General features: G+C 44.5%; 1 pseudogene; it reads right to left on the bottom strand.

The window, feature by feature from the left end:
• Positions 1-11637: 11637 nt before the first annotated feature.
• On the bottom strand, positions 11638-12338 carry LOC109131217 (linoleate 9S-lipoxygenase 5 pseudogene; annotated as a pseudogene).
• Between the last annotated feature and the right edge of the window lie 7175 nt (positions 12339-19513).

Raw genomic sequence — 19513 nt, 5'->3', positions numbered from 1 at the left:
GAGATCATCTTCTGTGTTTTTTAAATGTTTTTAAATAATTATGATGAGAAGTTAACATTGTGTACCTAAAGTTGTTGTTTTGTTGTAGTTGTTAGATTAATGTATTATTATTTGTCCTTTTGTCATTGCCTAGTGTTTGTTGGATTAATGTATTATTATTTCTCATTTTGTCATTGCCTAGTATTTGACCTGTGCTTAGCGGGGGAGTTTGATTAGAGTGTGATATGTGTTTTTTTTGTGGATATTTATAAAGTGTTTTGTTATTTTCTCTTTATATTTTGGTTGCTATTTTTTAATGTTTTTTTTAATTGTCATTTTGGCTTTATTGCTTGCTTTTTTGCATTAAGTATAATCTACTATGTAGTTTTACATTTTTATTTTATATTAGTTGTGTTTAGTTTAAATTTGCTTTTGTTATTCAGTTATTTAAATTGCATAGTTGTAGATTATGATGTATAAGTTGATTTCTGGATGTAATTGTTTTTTTGTTCCTGTTATCCGTTTGTCTTTTTTGTGATTGTGTTACAAAGTTTATAAGTTAGTAATTTTTTATAAGGTTTTTAATTTACTCTGATTTGCTCTTTTTGTCGTTTTTTTGTGGATTTACTCTGATTTGCTCTTTTTGTCGTTTTTTGTGGATTTCTGTTTGCGTATGCATTGATTCTGAAATACTACTGGTTCTGCTGTTTTTTGCTACAGGGAGCCTTGGCTTTTGCTCGATTTCATTTACTAATCTTTTTTTAGCGTCTCTTTTATGGTTTGTTAGTGTCTGTATCTCTTACCTTTTTTTTTTTTTAGTTTGGTGATAGATGTGTCAACAGGTGCCAAATTAGGTTTACTTTGTTTTAGTTTCGTTACCTTCATCATGTTTTATTTTTCTTAATTCTCCTGTTTTGATTGGTCTTCCCTTTTGTACTTTTGCGACCTTGCTTTTGTTTACTGTATTTTTCTTTGAAGTTGTTCTTTGTGCATAACAATTTTATATCTTATAGATAAACACCATTTTGTTAATATCTTTATCCTCGTGTTCATAGTTGTTCGTAATATCTGTTGACTTATGTTGGAATGCTGCGCTATTGTTTTTAATAAGTTGTTTCCAATTTCGTTGTATTTTCAATTGTTTGAGATTGGACACACTGACATAACATTTGAATAAAAAAAACTTGTAAAGAACTCTTACATTGGAAATATAGGTCATTATTAAAGGATGATAACATTCATAAACCATATTGTCCATCGTTTAGCTAAATGAAGAAGACAAATTTGACCATTTGTTTGTAGTAGTAGCTGAAACGACCGACCTTTTTTTTTTTTTTAATAAATAAATAATAAATATAATATAGTAAAATAAACTACAACTAGTGGTCCCATACCCACTAGCCACCTAACCACAACACATTCAACAGCGGAAAATAACCATCTAATATCCAATAATAATCCAATAATAAAATATAACCATAACTCCAACATAAACAATATCCAAACATCAAGAATCAAAGAACCAGCAACCTAACAATGTTCTAATGTCCCAATTCTAGCAACCTAGCAATGCCAGACAACATCAAACCGAGTCCCTAGAACATCCTCCTCTTCATTGCCTGGATTCCACGATCACACTTTGCCTTTACCTGCACCACAAACACATATTGCAATGCATGAGTATTTTATAAACACTCAGTAAGGCAATCCTCCCATCTACTGGGCTATACACACAAGCAATAGAGTATCACCATCACACAACAATCAACAACAACGAATAACAAACCAGGACTTAGCATCGACTGACGCCACACATGCATCGACCGATGCCAAATGGGGAAGCATCGGTCGACACAGAAGCTGCATCGACCGATGCAAGTGTAACTTGCATCGACCGATACCCAGTCTGCATCGACCGACGCATGCTTGACGTAACACGAAAACCCTAGAGTTTTACGCGCCGTCCTCGCACTTGCATCGACCGATGCAAGATATGCATCGATCGACACAACGTCGAGCACCGTGATTTCCCTGAAGCTACTCGCCGGATCTTCATTCCTACAACCACAAAACTCGATCCTAAGCCACAAGAAAGCTTCCTAACGTCCCTAGCAACGATCTAACAAGCCTAACATCACACAACAAGCAGATTAAAGAATCCTCTAGTTTAGATAAGCCATGGTCATGCACTTACCTTTGCCACAGAAGAACTAAGCCTCAAACAAACAAGAACAAGCCTCTAGGAAGCTCCTACAATGATCCCAGCTACAGATCTCATCAAGAAACGCCTCAAATCTCAAGAAATCACCAAGAACCCTCAATAACTCTTTCTCCCTTCTCTTTTCTCTCAAAAACGGCCACACACGTCTAATGAGACAAAAGCCACGACCCTAAGGGTTTTCCCTTTCTTTTCTGACCAAAACGCAGCGTTTGACTTAAGTCAAAACGCAGAGAATTGAACCAGCATCGACCGATGCTACTACTGCATCGATCGATGCACACCCTAAACCGGGATTCCGGTTCGCGGGTGTTACAATTCTCCCCCACCAAACTGGATTCGTCCTCGAATCCCGAACAACCATCAACCAAGGACTCCCGTGCAACCGTCTCCACGGCCCGCACTCCTCCGACTGATCTACAGAAGGTCACCTCTAGGCGATAGACTCACGCTCCAGGCGTCATTTTCTCTCGACTTTTGAACTTTCCTTTACTCATAGGCCTAAAGCATGAGTTTTTATTGGCTCCTCATCGGGCCAAGATCCGCATGCCATAATATATATAAGGAGAAGTCCAAACTCGTCTCTCGGGTTGCCACCCTACAGCGCGTCCCCGGATCGTCATCCGAAGTCGATATACCAACCATACTCCCGAGCCACAAAGTCTCTAAATATAGCAGTACTAGGAGAACCTAAGTTCTCCCAAGAGTCGCGAGCAAACAATTCTGAACACGTCTGAGTCCTATCCCTATCCAGGTTTCCTTCCCGTGGCTCGCGTAAAAACATCTCAATGTCCTACCAACCACATATCCCCTCACCGGGATACCCCATGACCACACAAGAATCATATACACGCCACAAGGGCCGCCACAAAGGCCAACAAAATATCCTCACGAGGACCGCCACCAAGGCCAAAAAAATGTCCTAAAAAGGACCGCCACCAAGGCCACTCGTCCCAAAGGACCGTCACAAAGACCATCTGTCCTGAAGGACCGTCACAAAGACCATCTGCCCCAAAGGACCGTCACAAAGACCATCTGCCCCGAAGGACCGTCACAAAGACCATCTGTCCCGAAGGACCGTCACAAAGACCATCTGCCCCGAAGGACCGTCACAAAGACCATCTGTCCCGAAAGACCGTCACAAAGACCATCTATCCCGAAGGACCGTCACAAAGACCATCTGCCCCGAAGGACCGTCACAAAGACACTCTGGCTAAACAGCCCGCCACAAAGGCCAACAAATGGCTAAAAGCCCTCCACAAAGGCCACACAATTGGCTAAAAGCCCGCCACAAAGGCCACACAATGTCTAACAAGACTGCCATACACAGGCACTCTGACTCGAAAGTCCGCCACTAAGGCCACACACAAGCCCCCTTTAAGGCTCTCCACCGCTAAAATGGACAAATTCTAACTCCCATAAAACTTTCCATATTTAGCACTTTCCATTTTTGGAAACTTTCCACTTTTGGAAACTTCTCCTCCAGGAACTTTCCTTCACAACCCCGCCTCACGGAAACTTTGTACCCCAACACCACCTCATCTTGTTACTGAGTCGCACAACCAACCACCCCAAGCGACCGAGTAACAAGAGAGATGGGCTGGAATACTCCATTCCCGCTCCAGCCACGGATTACAGATGGGACCAGGCTAAACAAGCTCAAGTCGCGGCTTGCTCCTCATACCACTTCTTGAACCTTGCCTTCATCTTTGCCTCAGGCTCCCAAGTCTGCTCCTCAACACCATCACAGTCCCACAGGACTCTCATCAAAGGAATCATCTTCTTCCAATGTTCCTTGATCCTCCTCTCGAGAACCCTCACTGGTCTCGCCTCCACTGTCATGTTAGGTTGAAGATCCTCAGGAATCTTAGCCAACACCTGCTCACCCTCACGGAGACACTTCCGCAACATAGACACATGGAAAACCTTATGGAATGCACGCATCACCTCAGGTAACTCCAGTCTATACGCCACTGGTCCAACCCGCTCAATCACTCTGAATGGACCCATATACCTCGGACTCAACTTAGTCTCTGACAATGACCTGTTCGGACCCCGCAACATGGCCATCTTGAGGTACACTCTGTCTCCTACCTGAAACTCAAGATCTCTCCTCCTCCTATCAGCATAACTCCTCTGCCTATCCTGAGCCTCTTTCATGTTCAGCTTGAGAACCCGAATCTTCTCTGAGGTCTCCTGAACAAAACTAGCACCAAACATGCTCCTCTCCCCCACCTGAGTCCAGCATAATGGTGTACGACATGGCCTCCCATACAAAGCCTCATAAGGAGCCATCTTAATATTCCCCTGATAACTGTTGTTGTAAGCAAACTCTACCAGGTTCAGGTGATCTGCCCAATGGCCACCCTAATCCAACACACACATCCTCAGCAAATCCTCCAGCGTCTGGATCGTCCTCTCAGACTGTCCATCTGTCTGGGGGTGATAAGCTGTACTCATATGCCCCTTAGTGCCCATCTCTGTTTGAAATGCCTTCCAGAACACTGAAGTGAACTTAGAATCTCTGTCAGACACAATGCTCGCTAGCACCCCATGCAATCTGACTATCTCTCTCACATACTTCTTAGCCAAGACCGCTGCTCCATCAGTCTTCTTAATGGCCAGAAAATGTGCTGACTTAGTCAACCGGTCCACAATGACCCAAATAGCATCAAAGGTCCGTGACACTGGCAATCCTACCACGAAATCCATGGTGATCATATCCCATTTCCACTCAGGAATGGGTAAACTCTTCAGTAACCCGCCAGGAACCTGATGCTCAGCCTTCACTAGCTGACACACATCACACCTCGAAACCCAATTAGCTACATCCTTCTTCATCCCGACCCAATGATAGTACCTCTTGAGATCACGATACATCTTAGTCGCTCCTGGATGAATAGACAACTTGCTCACATGAGCCTCTCTCAGAATCTCCTGTCTCAACTCCTCATCCTTGGGCACACAAACCCGACCATGCACCAAGATAGTACCATTATCTGAGACCTGATACTCTGAACCCACATCTTTAGAGGCATTCACCAGCCCCAAATCCTTCTCCTGAGCCAACCGCACTCTACTCAGAAGATCTGCTCTATCTACTGCTTCCAAACCCAACGGTTCATGTGAAACAGCACATAAGCTCAAAGCACTAATCTCCCCTACCAGAGACTCCAACTCCTGCTTCTGAGCCGAAGCTACCCTCTTCTGACAAAGAGCATCTGCAACCGTGTTAGCCTTACCAGGATGATAGGCTATCTCCAAATAATAATCTGCCACAAGCTCCATCCACCGCCTCTGTCTCAAATTCAGCTCAGGCAGAGTGAATATATACTTCAGGCTCTTATGATCTGTAAACACCTGTACCTTTGCACCATAAAGATAAGATCTCCAAATCTTCAGGGCAAAAACTACAGCACCCATCTCCAAGTCATGAGTAGGATAGTTGCCTTCATGCACCCGCAACTGCCGCGAAGCATAGGCAATCACCTTCCCATACTGCATCAGAACACACTCCAAACCAACTCTAGATGCATCTGTATAAACCACATAGGGTTCTCCCTGCTCAGGCAAAGCCAACACTGGCGCAGTAGTCAACATCTCTTTCAGGCTTGCAAAGCCTTCCTCACACTCTTCTGACCAGACAAAAGGAACATCCTTCCCTGTCAACTTAGTCATAGGACGTATTCTGCTTGCAAACCCCTGCACAAATCTCCTGTAGTAGCCTGCCAAACCAAGAAAACTTCTGATCTCTGTGGTATTCTGCAGTCTAGGCCAATCTGTGATAGCCTGAATCTTCTCTGGATCTACAGAAACCCCCTCTGCAGAAACAATGTGACCCAGAAAGCCCATCTCACGCTGCCAAAAACTACACTTGCTTAACTTGGCAAACAACTTCTGCTCCTGCAGCTTCTCCATAACTGCCCTCAAATGCACTGCATGCTCTTCAGGACTCTTAGAATAAACCAGAATATCGTCGATGAAAATGATGACAGATACATCCAGAAACTCCTGAAACACACTGTTCATCAATCTCATAAACGCTGCTGGCGCGTTTGTCAATCCGAAAGGCATCACTACGAATTCATAGTGCCCATACCTCGTCCTGAAAGCAGTCTTCCTCACATCTGCCTCATCTATCGGTATCTGATGATAACCCGACGCCAGGTCTACCTTAGAGAACCAAGTAGCACCCCTCAACTGATCCAACAACTCATCGATCCTAGGAAGAGGATACTTGTTCTTCACAGTGACCCGGTTCAAACCCCGATAATTAATACACAACCTGAAACTCCCATCCTTCTTCTTCACGAACAACACCGGCGCTCCCCACGGTGATACACTAGGACGGATGAATCCCTTACTCAACAAATCCTCTAGTTGCTTCTTCAGCTCTACCATCTCTGCTGGAGCCATTCTGTAAGGCGCCTTGGATAACGGTGTCGTCCCCGGTTCCAGTTCAATGGTAAAATGATCCAACCGAGATGGTGGTAATCCCTGCAAAGACTGAAACACATCCTCAAACTCTTTCACTACTGGAATACTGCTAACCGTAGACTTCCCCACTGACTCTGGCATAGATATAGTAACCAAATAAGCCTCACGGCCCTTCTCGATCATCTTCCCAGCCTGAATGGCTGAGATCACGAGACACCCCGAAGTCGGTCTAATACCCTGAAAAACCAACTTCCCTCCTACACGCTCAAACTCCACTCTACCCCGGTGGCAATCCAAATGCACCCTATGCCGATGCAACCAATCCATCCCGAGAATAACATCATACAGCTTCACTGGACTGATAAGCAAATCTGCTGGCCATGACTCTCCTGCGATCTGAATATCAATTCCTCTAGCCCGTCCAATCACTCTCAGGAACTCACCTCTCGCAACCCTGACAACTCCTGCACGCTCTCCAGAATCCCCGCTGATCCCCGCACACTCTGCACACTCCGGAGTAATGAAGCTATGAGAAGCTCCATAATCAAACATAACGTGGGACTTAAACCCGCCCACCAACAAGGTCCCTACACAAACCTCATGTGTTGAGAACCTAACACTTAATCACAGGAAACATATACAAACTGAACCTACTAAAATTCACAAAGTTAAAGTACCAGAAAATATACCTGTGATCGCCCCGGCACTGGTTCCACCAGTCTCAGCTGTCGTGTAAACCCGTGGCGCCTGCTCAATCCGTGCCACCTGCTGACCTCCAGGCTGCACCTACTGCAACGCTGCCACTGCTACCGGCTGCAACTTGGGACAAAAAGGCCTGATGTGCCCTGTCTCCCTACAATGATAACATACCCGGGGTCCTGTTGACGGAACACTCCTCTTGGGACAACTGGCAACCCTGTGATCCCTGCTCCCACAACCGAAGCAACCCGCACCACTCGGCTTCTGCGTAGCCTCCCACTTCCTCTTGGTTCCCTGAGCATGCCTACCGCCCCTGCTAGAACCATCCTGCTGCTGAGCCTTACTAGGCTGAACTGCTGGAGCTACCGCCACTGACTGTGCCCGGATATCCTCCTCAATCTCTGCTGCAGTCTCAACCAGCTCTGCACGCGTAGCATAATACCTCCCTCTACAGTGAACTCTCAAATCATCCCGTAGAGCCCTCATAAACCTCCTGACCTGAGCCTCCTCAGACTCCATAGCCCGACCTTCATAACAAAGAAGTCGACTGAACTCCAAGTCCAGCTCCCGCACTAACCGTGTCCCCTGAGACAACTGAAGGAACTGCACCTCCAAACGATCCAATGCCTCCCTAGGAAAATACTTTCGGTTGAACTCCAAAATGAAGTCAGCCCAAGTCATCTCCCGCTGCACCCTCCTAGCAGCCACAGATCTCCACCACAACTCAGCATCACCACTCAAAAAGTAGACCCCTATGTCCACCCAGAACTCCTCAGGACATCTCAGAGTATGGAAGTTACGTTCCACCCTCGTCCTCCACGCATCCGCAGCAGTAGGATCTACACCTCCCGAAAACTGCTAAGTACGCAACCGACCCATCTCTGTCAACATGCTGAGATAACGAGCATGGACCCCCACATCCGCAGCCACTGGCTGCCGCTCCTCCGCCACCACTGGTGGCACTACCCGAGCCTGAGCCGGTACCACTGGTGGTAACCGCTCTAACAACTGTGCTAGCAAAGCCGCAACATCAACACCAGGGACTCCACCCGCTGGGACCCCCACACCCAGGACCCTAGCATCACCGGCCACTGGAGCATCAACACCGCCCCCTCCTGCCACACTCACGGAATCCCCCGGAACACCCTGCGACTCGCCAACACCTTCAGCTGTCACACTCTGGTCCTCGGTCTCACTAACCACTGGGGCTCTGCCCCTACCACGACCACGTCCGCGACCACGTCCGCGTCCACGACCTCGACCAGCCACAGCATCCTCTCTAACCATCTGCACTACCATGAACATAAGGGTAAGCAAACAATTTCTATTATAACACAGAAACATAAGCTCACCGTGGAATCACACACTCGGCTCGAAGAGGATGTTCTAGGACTTCATGTCACACACAATTGACTAACTCACATAATCAATCAAGCATGCAAATCCCAAACATCTACAATAGAAAACTAGTGAACCCGAACCTAGAACCGTAAAGGCTCTGATACCAAAATGAAACGACCGACCTTTTTTTTTTAATAAATAAATGATAAATATAATATAGTAAAATAAACTACAACTAGTGGTCCCATACCCACTAGCCACCTAACCACAACACATTCAACAGCGGAAAATAACCATCCAATATCCAATAATAATCCAATAATAAAATATAACCATAACTCCAACATAAACAATATCCAAACATCAAGAATCAAAGAACCATCAACCTAACAATGTTCTAATGACCCAACTCTAGCAACCTAGCAATGCCAGACAATATCAAACCGAGTCCCTAGAACATCCTCCTCTTCATTGCCTGGATTCCACGATCACACTTTGCCTTTACCTGCACCACAAACACATATTGCAATGCATGAGTATTTTATAAACACTCAGTAAGGCAATCCTCCCATCTACTGGGCTATACACACAAGCAATAGAGTATCAATAATCATCACACAACAATCAACAACAACGAATAACAAACCAGGACTTAGCATCGACCGACGCCACACATGCATCGACCGATGCCAAATGGGGAAGCATCGATCGACACAGAAGCTGCATCGACCGATGCAAGTGTAACTTGCATCAACCGATACCCAGTCTGCATCGACCGACGCATGCTCGACGTAACACGAAAACCCTAGAGTTTTACACGCCGTCCTCGCACTTGCATCGACCGATGCAAGATATGCATCGATCAACGCAACGTCGAGCACCGTGATTTCCCCGAAGCTTCTCGCCGGATCTTCGTTCCTACAACCAGAAAACTCGATCCCAAGCCACAAGAAAGCTTCCTAACGTCCCTAGCAACGATCTAACAAGCCTAACATCACACAACAAGCAGATTAAAGAATCCTCTAGCTTAGATAAGCCATGGTCATGCACTTACCTTTGACACAGAAGAACTAAGCCTCAAACAAACAAGAACAAGCCTCTAGGAAGCTCCTACAACGATCCCAGCTACAGATCTCACCAAGAAACGCCTCAAATCTCAAGAAATCACCAAGAACCCTCAATAACTCTTTCTCCCTTCTCTTTTCTCTCAAAAACGGCCACACACGTCTAATGAGACAAAAGCCACGACCCTAAGGGTTTTCCCTTTCTCTTCTGACCAAAACGCAGCGTTTGACTTAAGTCAAAACGCAGAGAATTGAACCAGCATCGACCGATGCTACTACTGCATCGATCGATGCACACACTAAACTGGGATTCCGGTTCGCGGGTGTTACAGTAGCAATGAGGGCATCTATTTTCCATGTCAATGAGGCTACAGATGATGGTTGGTTGAACTTCTCTCAATGTAGTGAAGTAGCATTGTAGTTTTTGCACACTGATTTTGTGTAAGGACTTCTTGTTATTTTTCCAGCATTGATCACCCTTTGCTTTGATTCCTTTGATGTAGTGTACCTCCACATTTCCACTTGCAATGCATTTTTCCATTAGATCTTACTACTTTCTTATTGCTGCTAGTGGATGCATTGCTAGTGATCTTAGGTTGATATTTTTGTAAACTCGATGATTTTGGGCTGCCTTTGTAAGGTCTGGTGATGGTAGCATAATATGCCTGACCGATTTTTGTGAAATCCGAGCAGCTCTTGAGATGATTTAACAAAGAATAAGTAATTATAAACGAAAGGATGAAAGAAATGTTAACATAACACACACTAAAAAAAAATATTAATTACAAAAAAGTGATACACAACTAAGAAAAAAAAGGTAAACAACGATGATGGTATCATATTGGGCATAGTGGTATATGGTGGATTATTTATAGTGCTTGAAGTCTGTTACTTCAGTTTTTTTAGATTAGATAAGAAAGAATCTAGAATATCTTGATTGTGGAGTTTTAAATGACACATCTTTTTTGCCGTAAAAAAAAAGATAAAATAAAACATGATACATACATCTTTTTAAGATTGAGAAATATTTAGTCTGAAATATATGATCTTAATAATTTAAAAATATTTATAAGATTTGAATATTTGATATTTGTTTGTTATTAGAGAAATTCTATCATCGCAATCAAACACAATCTTTATAAATGGTAAAACATTGATTGTGGAAAAAATCCTTTTAATTTGTTTGAAATATTCTACTATAATATTTGATTGAAACTCTTCCAAAACCAAACATTATTTAGTCTAAAATATATTTTAATCGTTGATAATAAATGTGAAGTTTGATATTGTTTTCTATTTTAGATTTTCACCGAATTTTACGGCAAAAATTTCGTATCAACAATTTTTTAATTTAGTTGAGTCATTAATATTCTTTCCAATATTATTGTTTTAAGAAATGGATATTGAAGTTGAGATATTTTATTTTTAACTAAATATTTAAATCTTTTAATTTAAAATGAAATGAGAAATTGATTTTGTAGATATATTATTGTTTTTTTTAATAGATATGTTTGGCAATATGATATATGATATATATGATTTTTGTTTTTTTGTTTACCCTTAAAGTGTACTCCCCCAATTTATAGTATAATAAATCATTGTAGTGGAACATATTGTTATCCCCTATAATTTTGATATACATTTTTACGATTTTTTATACACTACTTAGCACACAAACTCTGTGGAGATCAAAATCCATATTGTCGGAGAGACGAAATAGACTAAATAGTTATATAAACAGTGGTGGAAAGTAAATAAAACCAAAGGGGAAAAATATACTCACTTTGAGCGACCATGTGAATCATATGAACAATGGATAGTAATGTAAAAGAGTTCATAATAGCAAGCAAAAACCCAAAAGAAAAGAAAATATTAAGTTAAATAATCAGGAGGAGTAACTCTAGATTGAGACACTGTTAGGGATCCCTTTCCCAGTAAGCCCACCTTCTCTTGTGTAATATGTAGTATTCGGGTATAACAGAGTATACGGTATGTTAACCGGTCCGATCCTGTTCTTGAATCTCTTGTCATTGTTTCTCCTTATGATATTGTTCTCTATCAGCTCCAGTTCTTTCTCAAACCGTCTAAACGCCTCTAAAGCCTCATCATCAGCCGTCCAATTCGGTGATTCCCTCTGCCCTAAGTAGACCTCGTCCGTTGAGTGCATAGACAAGGTCTCTATGATGGAGATCCCAAGAAGAGTCTGTAACTACGGCGTGATCGTCTTCAAGAATGCTACGTCAATGTCTTCTGCCAGCTCAGCATACTCAACGGTACCTGGCTCATGCATAAACCGGCGGCTGACCGTAGGACGGTTAGGGAGAAACCCAGCGTAAGGATACTGTCCAAAATTGACTGCTGCGTGAAGAGCAGAAGCGATCCAAATGATGATTGTGCAGGATTCGATAAGGTCGTCACGGGTTTGCATCAATGGCCACCATGATTCGTGTTGAGCGGGATTCTTTTTATTTGTTTCTCTTCTTTGTTATTTAATTTTCTTTTTTTGGTTTGTTGTGTTGTTTTTATATAATGTTGATTTTTAGTTTTTGGTGTTTTGTTGTTTACGTTGCAATTTTGATCCATGCAACAATCTGATCCATTGTAGTACACCTTACCCAAAAAGTTAAAAACTTCTATTCAATGCAATCAGTCATTTATTGTAACACCCGCAAATCAATTTGAGTGTTTTGGGTGAGGGTGTCGATAGACACCAAGGGGGTGTCGGTCGACACCACTGATTTTCTGGTTCGACCAGATTGAGTTTTTAATCGATTTGGACCGGTTTGATTTAGGAAAAACTATTAAACCGTGATATTTAAGTGGGAGAACGATCTATGTCGTGTTTTGTTGTTGCCTAGCCGCTGAAAACAAAGAGAAAGAGGAGAAGGAAGAGTAAACTTGATTTTGGTGTTCAAAGCAAAAAGGAACAGAATCGTCAGGGTTTGGGAGAAGGAGGATCTGTATACTCAAATCGTTTTGAAAGGTATTGAGTTTTGGTAGAGTTGTAGCTAAGAGATTTTCGTACACTCTCCTTTTTACAGAAGTGAATTTGGGTTAATATTCTAGGAGATATCGGCAGTTTCGTGGGGCGTTTCTTCTCTATCGCGGTTTGAGACCAGCGGGAGTTTCGGGATCAATTGCGGTTTCATCTGAGATCTGATCGTGCTGACATTTTGTGGGAAGCTTCATGACGCCTAGGAATAGCTTTTAACCGGAGGGATTTGATAGTTAACGGTTCATTTTCATTTTAGAAGGTGAGTGCATGACCATGACTAATCTAAGCCTTTGATTCCCTTGTTCTTGCTTGTTGTTGTTTGTTTGTGTGTTTTTTTTCTTGCTGGGATTGGTTGATACAGGTTCCTAAGGAGGTATAAGGCTTGGGTATTGAGTATTGGACGTTTTGGAGGAGATTTGGGAGCGAGATTCGACTCCCGACTTCGCGCGGATCGCAGTTGCAGAGGGAGTGTCGGTTGACACCAGCAAATTGGGCATCTTTCGACACTGTGGGGTAGTGTCGGTCGACACCATTGAGCCAGTGTTGGTCGACACTAGGCTGGTGTCGGTCGACACCTCCCTTCCAGCGAGACGATGTTTGATTTTCTAGTTTGTGTGTTTGTTTGTTGCTTGTTTTGGAACTTTGGAATCATTGTTGCTTGTGTGTATAGCCCAGTAGATGGGAGGATTGCCTCACTGAGTGTTTATCAAATACTCATGCATCTCAATTTGTGTTTGTGGTGCAGGTAAAGGCAAAGTGTGATCGTGGAATCAAGGCAATGAAGAGGAGGATGTTCTAGGGACTCGATTGGATGTTGTCTGACATTGCTAGGTTGCTAGAGTTGAGTCATTAGAAACATTGCTAGGGTGCTGGTTTCATGTTTCTTGTTGTTTGGTATTGGGATATTGCCTTTGCTATAATATCGGATTGTTATTGGTTATTATTGGTTTATTATTGGATATTGATCTATGTTATTCCGCTGTTGATTGTGAATGTGGTTAGATAGCTAGTGGGTATGGGACCACTAGTTGTAGTTTATATATATATATATATTATTTATTATTTATTAAAAAAAAAAAAAAGGTCGGTCGTTTCATTTTGGTATCAGAGCCCTTACGGTTCTAGGTTTGGGTTCGCTAGGTTTCTGTTGTGATGTTTTGGATTGCATGCTTTGATTGATTATGTGAGTTAGTCAATTGTGTGTGGCATGGAGTCCTAGAACATCCTCTTCAAGCCTTCAATGAGATTTCACGGTGAGTTATTGTTATGTTTCTTTGTGTGGTATTGATTTGTTTTCTGCTTGTTAGCCTCTGTTCTTGGAAGATCAGTGGTTAAGGTGTTTGAGTTGTTGGTCGTGGATGGGGACGTGGTCGTGGTCATTGTCAGGCGGGTCCCGAGGCCAGTGAGTGTGTGGTCCAGAGTTCCACGAGGAGGTACGTCAGAGGGTCGCAAGCGTATTAGGAGGGACCAGAGAGGATTAGCCGGTGAGCGTGCCGGGGGTGCTGGGAACCCAGGTGTGGGGTTGCAGCAGGTGGAGCCCAGGGTCGAGATGATCGCTTGGCGGATCTGTTGGCGTGCTGTTGGAGCGGTTACCGAAAGGGGTACCAGTGTAGGCTCCAGTTGTGCCGCATGTGGCGGGGTGCAGTCGAGGGCTGCGGATGTTGAGGACTTTCCACCTTATGTTAAGAGGAAGGAGCGGTTGTAGACGACCGATATGAGATTATTTCTCAAGAGGTATCGGGCCTAGAGAGGCGGATAGGTGGACATATGCAGTTGGAGCAGATATTTCTCTGCTTGGTAGTTAATCCAGTTGGATATTATAAGTTGAGTGGGCAGGTGTAACATTGCAATGTTATACTCGGACCACAGGAGGTAGTTGTGTCGAGAGATGTTTATAGTCGTTAAGGATTGTTGCTCCTGAGGGGATGGTCATCCCCTGAATACCGATAGCTCGAGGGGCTGAGGGCTCCGAGAGTGGCAGAGGGGATGTTGTTCTCCTGAGGGGATGAGTAGTTCCCCTGATATCGAGATCTTGAGGATTGTGGTCCAAGAGTGAGACGGTATAACTCGAAGACGCTGGTCTGAGAGTGAGATCGGTATGACTCAAAGGTTGCAACCTAAGAGTGGAAGAGTTGGGAGCAAGCAATTCCTAGGACGTGAGTATAAACATAACGATTGAATGTAGACCTCGAGAGATTGACGGTGGTTTAATCTCGGGTTTTGGATGTGTTGACCTTTGGGACAGGGTTTTATGACTAGAGCGGTTATGAATGTTTGGCTGTGCGCCAGGATTGTGAGGCCGGTGGTGCTAGAGTCCCGAGAAGGGGAGTTACAGCAGGTTTGAGCCGGGAAAGGCATGTTTGCCAGATACATAAGTTCACGAGAAGCCTTCATGGCAGGATAAACTAATCGTTGCGACAATACTGGATGAAGTTCATTGGAGATGGACAGGGTTGCTAGATTCAAGGTTTTGGTAATCTTGTTGGAGGGAATAAGTCAAGTGGTTTGAGCTAGCTGCCTGCAAAGCATTTGACGCGGTGAATCAGAATATGCGAGCGTATGGTACTTGTTTGTTTTATTACGCTCGTATTGATGATTTACTGTGGAGAATTGCCAAGTGGAAAAGCTATTTCTGGAATAAGTTATCTTGGGGAAGTTTCCCTAAGTGGCAAGTTACAAGAGGTTCTTGGACGAACAAGAGGGTTGATATTTAGGTGGCGGCGAGTTGATGTCGGCATACTTGAGTATTTGTTTAGTTGAGCTGAGGAAGCAACTAGAGGATTTATGGAGCAAGGGATTTATACGTTCTAGTGTATCACCGTGGAGAGCACTGGTGTTATTTATTAAGAAGAAGGATGGGAGTTTCCGCTTGTGCATTGACTAATGGGGTTCGAACCGGGTCACTGTCAAGAACAAGTACCCTCTTCCCAGGATTGATGAGTTGTTGGATCAGCTGGGAGGTGCTACTTGGTTCTCCAACGTAGGTCTGGCGTCGAGTTATCATCAGATACCGATAGATGAGGCAGATGTGAGAAAGACGGCTTTCAGGACGAAGTATGGGCATTATGAGTTCATGGAGATGCCTTTTTGGGTTGACTAATGCGCCAACAGCGTTTATGAGATTGATGAACAGTGTGTTTCAGGAGTTTCAGGACGTGTCTGTCATCATTTTCGCCAATGATATCCTGGTATTTTCTAAGAGTCCTGAGGAGCATGCAGTGAATTTGAGGGCAGTTCTGGAGAAGCTGCGGAAGCAGAAGTTGTTTGCTAAGTTGAGCAAGTGTAGTTTTTGGAAGCATGAGATGGGTTCTCTCGGTAACATTGTTTATGCATAGTGAGTTTCTGTAGATCCAGAGAAGATTCAGATTATCAGGGATTGGCCTAGACTACAGAATGTCACTGAGATCAGGAGTTTCCTTGGTTTGGCAGATTACTACAGGACCAGGAGATGAAGTCTCTGGTAGGGGAGATCAGTGCGTTGAGCTTGTGTGCGATTTTCTCGAGAACCATTGGGTTAGGAGGCGGCTTATAGAGCGGATCTTCTGGGCAGGGTGTGGTTGGCTCAGGAGAAAGATTTGGGGCTGGTGAATGTCTCTAAGGATGTTGATTCAGAGTATCATGTCTCAACTAATGGTACTATCTTGGTGCACGGTCGGATTTGTGTGCCCAAGGATGAGGATTTGAGATAGGAGATCTTGAGGGAGGCTCATGCGAGCATGTTTTCTATTCATCCAGGAGAACCTAAGATGTACCGTTATCTCAAGAGGTACTATCATTAGGTCGGGATGAAGAAAGTTGTAGCTAGTTGGGTCGCGAGGTGCGACGTGTGTCAGCTGGTGAAGGCTGAGCATCAGGTTCCAAGCGGATTACTAAAGAGTCTACCCATTCCAGAGTGGAAGTGGGATATGATTACGATGGATTTTGTGGTAGGATTGCTAGTGTCACAGACTTTTGATGCTATTTGGGTCATTGTGGATCGGTTGACTAAGTCAGCACATTTTCTGGCCATTAAGAAGACTGATGGAGCAGCGGTCTTGGCTAAGAAGTATGTGAGGGAGATAGTCAGATTGCATGGGGTGCCAGCAAGCATTGTGTCTGACAGAGATTCTAAGTTCACTTCGGTGTTCTGGAAGGCATTTCAGGTAGAGATGGGCACTAAGGTGCATATGAGTACAACTTATCATCCCCAGACAGATGGACAGTCTGAGAGGACAATCCAGACGCTGGAAGATTTGCTGAGGATGTGTGTGTTGGATTGGGGTGGCCATTGGGCAGATCACCTGAACCTGGTAGAGTTTGCTTACAACAACAGTTATCAGGCGAGTATTAAGATGGCTCCTTATGAGGCTTTGTATGGGAGGCCATGTCGTACAGCATTATGCTGGACTCAGGTGGGGGAGAGGAGCATGTTTAGCGCTAGTTTTGTTCAGGAGACCTCAGAGAAGATTCGGGTTCTCAAGCTGAACATGAAGGAGGCTCAGGATAGGCAGAGGAGTTATGCTGACAGGAGGAGGAGAGATCTTGAGTTTCAGGTAGGAGACAGAGTGTACCTCAAGATGGCCATGTTGCAGGGTCCAAACAGGTCATTGTCAGAGACTAAGTTGAGTCTGAGGTATATGGGTCCATTCAGAGTGATTGAGCGGGTTGGACCAGTGGCGTATAGACTGGAGTTACCTGAGGTGATGCGTGCATTCCATAAGGTTTTCCATGTGTCTATGTTGCGGAAGTGTCTCCGTGAGGGTGAGCAGGTGTTGGCTAAGATTCCTGAGGATCTTCAGCCTAACATGACAGTGGAGGCGAGACCAGTGAGGGTTCTCGAGAGGAGGATCAAGGAACTTCGGAAGAAGAAGATTCCTTTGATGAGAGTCCTGTGGGACTGTGATGGTGTTGAGGAGCAGACTTGGGAGCCTGAGGCAAAGATGAAGGCAAGGTTCAAGAAGTGGTATGAGAAGCAGGCCGCGACTTGAGCTTGTTTAGCCTGGTCCCATCTGTAATCCGTGGCTGGAGCGGGAATGGAGTATTCCAGCCCATCTCTCTTGTTACTCGGTCGCTTGGGGTGGTTGGTTGTGCGACTCAGTAACAAGATGAGGTGGTGTTGGGGTACAAAGTTTCCGTGAGGCGGGGTTGTGAAGGAAAGTTTCCTGAAGGAGAAGTTTCCAAAAATGGAAAGTGCTAAATATGGAAAGTTTTATGGGAGTTAGAATTTGTCCATTTTAGCGGTGGAGAGCCTTTAAGGGGGGCTTGTGTGTGGCCTTAGTGGCGGACATTTGAGTCAGTGTGCCCGTGTGTGGCGGTCTTTTTGGACAATGTGTGGTCTTTGTGACAGGCTTTCTAGCCAGAGTGTCTTTGTGACGGTCCTCTTTAGGACATTTGTGTGGCCTTGGTGGCGGTCCTTTTTAGGACATTTGTTTGGCCTTTGTGGCGGGCTGTTTTGCCAGAGTGTCTTTGTGACGGTCCTTCGGGACAGATGGCCTTCGTGGCGGGCTGTTTAGCCAGAGTGTCTTTGTGACGGTCCTTCGGGACAGATGGTCTTTGTGACGGTCCTTCGGGACAGATGGCCTTTGTGGCGGGCTGTTTAGCCAGAGTGCCTTGGTGGCGGTCCTCTTTAGGACATTTGTTTGGTCTTGGTGGCGGTCCTCTTTAGGACATTTGTTTGGCCTTGGTGGCGGTCCTCTTTAGGACATTTTGTTTGGCCTTTGTGGCGGCCCTTGTGGCGTGTATATGATCCTTGTGTGGTCATGAGGTATTCCAGTGAGGGAATATGTGGTTGGTAGGACATTGAGATGTTTTTACGCGAGCCACGGGAAGGAAACCTGGATAGGGATAGGACTCAGACGCGTTCAGAATCGTTTGCTCGCGACTCTTGGGGGACTTAGGTTCTCTAGTACTGCCATATTCAGAGACTTTGTGGCTCGGGAGTATGGTTGGTATATCGACTTCGGATGACGATCCGGGGGCGCGCTGTAGGGTGGCAACCCGAGAGACGAGTTTGGACTTTTCCTTATATATTATGGCATGCGGGCTTCGGCCTGATGAGGAGCCAATAAAAACTCAAGGTTTAGGCCTACGAGTAAAGGAAAGTCCAAAAAGTCAAGAGCAAATGACGCCTGGAGCGTGAGTCTATCGCCTAGAGGTGACCTTCTGTAGATCGGTCGGAGGAGTGCGGGCCGTGGAGACGGTTGCACGGGAGTCCTTGGCTGATGGTTGTTCGAGATTCGAGGACGAATCCAGTTTGGTGGGGGAGAATTGTAACACCCGCAAACCAATTTGAGTGTTTTGGGTGAGGGTGTCGATAGACACCAAGGGGGTGTCGGTCGACACCACTGATTTTCTGATTCGACCAAATTAAGTTTTTAATCAATTTGGACCGGTTTGGTTTAGAGAAAACGATTAAACCGTGATATTTAAGTGGGAGAATGACCTAGGTCGTGTTTTGTTGTTGCCTAGCCGCTGAAAACAAAGAGAAAGAGGAGAAGGAAGAGTAAACTTGATTTTGGTGTTCAAAGCAAAAAGGAACAGAATCGTCAGGGTTTGGGAGAAGGAGGATCTGTATACTCAAATCGTTTTTAAAGGTATTGAGTTTTAGTAGGATTGTAGCTAAGAGATTTTCGTACACTCTTCTTTTTACAGAAGTGAATTTGGGTTAATATTCTAGGAGATATCGGCAGTTTTGTGGGGCGTTTCTTCTCTGTCGCGGTTTGAGACCAGCGGGAGTTTCGGGATCAATTGCGGTTTCATCTGAGATCTGATCGTGCTGAAATTTTGTGGGAAGCTTCGTGA

This window comes from Camelina sativa, chromosome 20 (genome assembly GCF_030686135.1).
Source record: "Camelina sativa cultivar CO46 ecotype springtype chromosome 20, ASM3068613v1".
NCBI lineage: Eukaryota > Viridiplantae > Streptophyta > Magnoliopsida > Brassicales > Brassicaceae > Camelina > Camelina sativa.
This window is presented reverse-complemented; position numbering and strand designations above follow the sequence as displayed.